This window comes from Myotis brandtii, unplaced genomic scaffold, assembly GCF_000412655.1.
Source record: "Myotis brandtii unplaced genomic scaffold, ASM41265v1 scaffold244, whole genome shotgun sequence".
Lineage (NCBI taxonomy): Eukaryota > Metazoa > Chordata > Mammalia > Chiroptera > Vespertilionidae > Myotis > Myotis brandtii.
Genome location: NW_005359225.1, coordinates 1,173,591 through 1,179,353, shown reverse-complemented (window position 1 = coordinate 1,179,353; position 5,763 = coordinate 1,173,591).

Genomic DNA, 5,763 nt, shown 5'->3' with positions numbered 1-5,763 from the left:
GTAGGGGTGGGGGGGGAGGCAAACAGGAGAAGTGACCGCGGGTTCGAACGCGGAAGGAAATGACCCTTCACTGGCCCTGGGGCGGCCGCCTAGGGGATTCCCCACACCGCGCTGCCTCCTCTGGACAGTCCAGGCAAGTCCAGGCCCCCTCTGGATGTGGCCTCGTATCCAGACCTGTCACCGACCCTGAGGCAGCCCTGTGAACCGGTCCCATCAAAGCTCCCAGCTTTCAGCTTGTGAAACTGAGGTTAAGGACGGGGACCGCGAATATAAACAAAAACCGGTCTGCGTTTGCTAAGAGCCCATTTATATTTGGGAAGCCGAGTCTCGGAAAGGTCCGATGGCATATCCAAAGTCATGCGGTCTCTAGGAGACAGGGATGCGAGCCCCCTGCGGCCACAAAGCTAAATCCGGGCCCAGCGGAGTGCCCCTCTGCAGGCACCATTGTGCTCAGGTTCAAGTGCTGTGTAGAGTAGCAATGGTGGCATTACTGACCTTTACATCAGAGACTGCGGCAAGTCCTCCCCCGAGCCACCCCTCTTCTAGAGGCCTTGACCCTGAATCACGGGGATGGGGGTGCCCTGCTGGGGGTGGACTCCGGGGTGGGGGTGTCGCGGGAGGAAGGTCAGGGCTTTCCTTAGGTTCCAGGGTAGAAGGGAATTTCTCTTCCCCGTTTCTCTTTCCTGATAGAGTGGCACGCGTGCCCCATTTTACAGATGGGAAAGTGGCCCCCCAAAGTTTGTGGTAAATTGGGGTAGTGCTGGGCTTAGAGCTGGGTTCCCTGCCTGCTTGATGGCTGCTGCCTTCCCTTTCTCCCATCTGGCTCACTGTGGGGATGGGCCTGGGCAGAAGGGGGCAGCCCAGAGGAGACAAGCTGTGACAGCTGGTGGCCCAGGGCCTACCCTAGCCTCAGAGGAGGAGATGGGGAGAGCTGTCCTACGGCGAGAACTGAGCTGCAATGAAGACATGGGCAGGGAAGTTGCAGGCGGTGGGCAGGGTGTCCAGACCCCCACCCTCCCTCCCAGCCACCTGAGGCCTCCGATTTTTGCTCATGGAGGTCCCAGCTGGTGATCCCAACCCTTTCTCTGGGCTCTAGTGCTCACCTGGTCAAATGGAAGCTCAGTTTCCCTGTCTGTAAAGTGGGGGAGATAGTAGCTACTTCTCTGGGTCGGGACCAGAACTAAGTGTCGTGGACCCAGCCTGGGGCCTGCACCCAGTGGGTGTTAGGTGACTTCTCACTGTCTTGGTGGTGACTGGTGATATCTCTGCTGTACCCTGCAGGCTTCCTTTTCCGGATCCTTATCCAAGAGGCCAGCCAGTGCCCAGGAAGTGATTGCTAGCAGTTCTCCGATATGGGCGGAACATGGCTGAGTGGGATTCAGGCAGTTCCTGGGTCTTCCACCTGACCTGAACCCCACCCCGAACCCCAGGTCAGCTGAGCACTGCCGCGCCCTCTCCTGAGCTGCTGCCAAGCAGCAGATGCTGGGCTGGCACAAACTCTGATGGGGCTGGAGTCAGGCAGGGCTGGAGCCATGGCCGGCTGGGGAGAGCAGCCTGCCTCCCCACACAACCCCAAAGGCTGCGGTTGTGGTTAGTTCACCGGGTTCTACCTCACTCAGCGTCCAGATGGGGCTCCCCAAGAGTTAGACACAGATGGGCAACCAAGGGTGCCCACCTGCTGCAGCTGCCTCTTGGGACCAGGGGGAACTAAACGCTGGGAACCCCACGTGCTCAGCACCCCTTCCTTCACCTCTCCACTTTTTCAGCAGTCATGTTGCTGTGTGATTTTTGGCAGGTTGCCTGATCTTTCTGACCTCCGTTTGCTGCTCTGCAAAGTGACACTAATATTAGCACCCGACGTCCTGGCTTGCTGTGAAGATCAAATGCAACAACACGTGTAAAGTGGTTCACTGAGGGCCTGGCCCATGGTCCCTCCTCAGGCTTGTCCCAAGGAACTGGTGGACTTACCCTGTGGAGCACCCCGTCCAGATGGGAGGCAGAGGAGGACATAGGATGATTGAGGCCTCGAAGGCCAAGTTTGGGAGTCGGAGCTTGATCTGAAGGAAGAGAAGTTGGGACTGAGCAGGTGGGATCTGCCTGGCAGCCGGTTGCTTTCTTTAAACGCCACCAAGGCCAGACTTCCATCCAGTGTCGCCTACTTAGCTCCTGCTCACACACCTCCAGGACAGGGAGTCCTGCTGGACAGCCTATCAATGGGCCGCTCAGTCGTCACCGTGTTGGTGTTTTTGTAGCTACGCTACCGGTCCCGTATGCATCTATCAGTGCAAACAGGAGACGCATCTTTTCCTGTGTCCTCAGGAGTACCATCCCGAGGTGAGAAAACTCTTTCAGGCACCAAGTCAGGCTCAAGGCCTCCCGGGAGGTTTCACCTCAGGTCAGAATGAAACGGAAGGGTCCCAGGGAGGAGCGGGTGGCCCAGGCGGGCAATGATGCGCATGTCCTGTGTGACCTTGGACAAGTTGCTAACTGTGGAACTGGAGTGAGAAGGATGGTGGCACCCCAGACCCCGATTTAGTTTCCACTACTCGTTGCTGAATACCCATCGTGGGCCAGTGCTTCATCTCATGTGGGAAATCAGGGTAAAGACAGCCACAGACAGCATTCCAGTGAGGTGTCTTTATTCTCAATTATTAAGAAACGGAGGCTCAGAGAAGTTCGGTAACTGGTCCAAGACACCCAGCTTTGGAACCAGGAATTAAACCCGGGTCTCCAGACTCCCAATCCAGATCTCAGTGCGAGGATGTGGCTGTCCTCACTCCGTGCCCCTGCCAGCACCCCTGTGGGCCCCCAGGAGTCAGGAAGTTCCCTCATCAGCCCCTATTGCGGCCCTGCCTTTTGGGGCAGAACCCTGGGTTCCCCAGTTCTTCTGCCCAGCCGCCCGTGCTCCCTAGGGGAACTGGGCTCAGACCATGCCAGCGATGGGCCACCTCCTGGAAGGGCTGTAGGAGAGGAGAGCAAATGCTGCTGGGCGTCAGCTGTAGGGCGTTTGTGGGCCAAAAGCCAACATTGGGTGCTTGGGAAACACTTATAAGGGGGCAGGTGGCGCGTCCCTTGCTCTGAAGAATAGCTGAAGTGTTAAATGGGATTAATGAGGGCTTTCCAGGACTGGGCCGGGTGCCAGGGACTTTACTTGAATTATCTCCTTCTTGCGGCCATCCACGAAGAGGGGACGCTCATGGCCTGTCTTTTACGAAAGAGGGACTGAGGCTCGGAGGGACTGTGGCTTGGGCATAGTCACACGGCTAACAGATGGGGAAGGACAGGACACAGCAGCCACGTCCACCCAAGTCCTCAGGCTCCAAGGCCCTCATGCATGGCCAGCAACTGGCTTGGCTGGTGTTCTGTTCTCACTGTGGCACTCGGAGCGACCAGTGCAGGGGAAGCAGGTGTTGGTGAGGCCCCATGTGCCCCAGCTGCCACATCAGAGGCTTTCGGCTCTGAGTCTGGTCAGTGAGAACTGAGGCTGAGGGCCTGGAGGCTCCCAGCAGCCCCAAGGGAGAGAGGGGATGTTAGGTGAGAAAACTCGAGACTGGGTGAAGCAGGCAGGGCAGGATCAGAAGCGTCTCCACACTTGAAGTATGCTGTGTCATGCACCGTGAAACCACAGCTCTCTGCAGCGCCCAGGCTGCTGGGAACCCGAGGGCTTGTCCCTGTGAGTCCCCCGTTGTAACCATGTGAAGGTTAAACCCGACGTCCCCTTTTCTTGATGATTCAGAGTTAGTGGTATGGGCTTTGGTTAGGCCCATGATGTCATAACGTGTCATCTTCACGTTCACAACGGCTACAGAGACAAGCCCAGGGCGAGAGAGCAGCAGACTAATTAGAGGAGGGTCTGCCACGAGGGAGCTGGGTGGCCTTGGGCAAGTCATTTTCCTCAGGCCGGCAGGCTCAGCTTCTCATCTGTAACTCTGGGCAGTCATTTTGCCACTTCAGGGGAGTTTTGAGATGATGACACTGGGAACCTGAATGGATAGGGGTTGGGGTCGGTATGATTACTGATATTGTCGTCCTCATGTGGAAGTTGGTTTGAGTGAAGGGACAGATGGAGCACCCAGTGATGGGAGACAATGACTGAGGGGGGGCTGAGTGGGAGGGGCTCTGTCACTGCAGGCTCAGTGGTCCCAGAGCAGAGGCGGGTCCCGGGCTCCGTGGGGGGACCGGTTGTGGCCCAGATAGGCCACCCCATGGTGGGGGTACCTTGCCCTCAGAGGTTCCCTGGAGGTCCATCCCCAACTCCCTAACCTTTCCAAACTTCGGGTTCTTTGCTACGCGGAGCTCCCAGCCAGCCATGGGCTCCTGTCTTCATCTGGGTGGTCAAAGCCCTGAGGGCTGGCAGAGCTTCCAGAAACAGCCGCATGTGTACCCAGGTGATCCCCACAGGTAATGGTCACCCCTTAAAGTGTCAGAGAATCCCCTCCCCCTACCTTCTCTCACTTGCCTCACACAGCAAGCTCCTCTGGGTTCCAGCTCAGGTCTTCTCAAACTTTGGAACCCCCAAGGGTGTTGAAACAGACTGCCTGCTGGGAGTTGTCTTTTCGTCCTTTTTGAGTGGCTGAGGAGGGGCCTGAGGAGGGCAGAGCCAATGGCGACAAGCAGCCAAGGTTTCAGAGAGGGACCGACCTGGGTTCCCATCCTCTCTGTACTGCCCACTGCTGTGTGGCTTTGAGTTGGTGGCCTGGCCTCTCTGAACCCATCCTGTCTCTGTCGAGTGGAGCAATGAGGGGCGATTAGGGCTGCTTGAAGAGTGAGCTTCTTGTGTCAAGTGCCTGCCCGCCCGCCCATGGCACTCGCCCAGTCGGGTGGCAGGGCTTGTGATTCCTGGCGGGGTTATTGTTTGCATTTTTGGCAGCAGCTCTATCTTCTTCATGCTGATTTAGTTCAGGGAGGGGAGGAAAGTGGTTTGTGAAGCTCCCCCTGAGCACAGCCACAGATGTGGGGAGGGGACCTGCTGTGACTGCCTTTCAAGGACAGTGAGAGGGGCAGCATTCCCATTCTGCAGGGGGACAGGTGGGGCCCCCAGAGGATAGATGAGGGGGCAGAGGCCCGGGCACACCCAGCTTAACTGGGGCCATCCACTTTAGCACTGGCCACTGTGACCCAATGTCCCACTCATGTTGCCTTCCTCCTCCTGGCCTGGGGCCTTCCTAGAAAATGTCAAATACTGGCCTTTGGGGGAATTAAGTGGGGCAGGAGCTAGCTCAGGTCACACGGCCAGGAGATGTCAAAGTGGGAGCTGCAACTCTGCCCCTCTCTGCTGTGTTAGGCTGTCATGCCTCCCCCATCATGTCCCTACACACAGGCGCTTCCCCCATGAACACAGTATACCTGCAACAGTGTACTCCCCCGAACACCCCCGAACACACACACACACACACACACACACACACATGCACACACCCTTCATATATTTCCTCAGACACCACAGGCCACACAGGGGCACAGTTCATGAAAACAAGCATGCATCAACCTCACACAAAAATTTCACACAGACATACTTGCTATCCACAAACATTTCAAACCTCTCACAGAGACACCCTCAAAGTGGCCACACACAGATGCATACACCCTCACAAATTCAACTCTCACATAGGCAGCACAGAACACAGCATGCACATTGAACATACATGTGCACACAATATATGTATGTGGTGTCCCAAAAAATGTATACACACTTTGAATAATTATTAATTCCAATTCCAATTGAGCTATCAGCTATTAAAGTGTGTATACATTTTTTGGGAC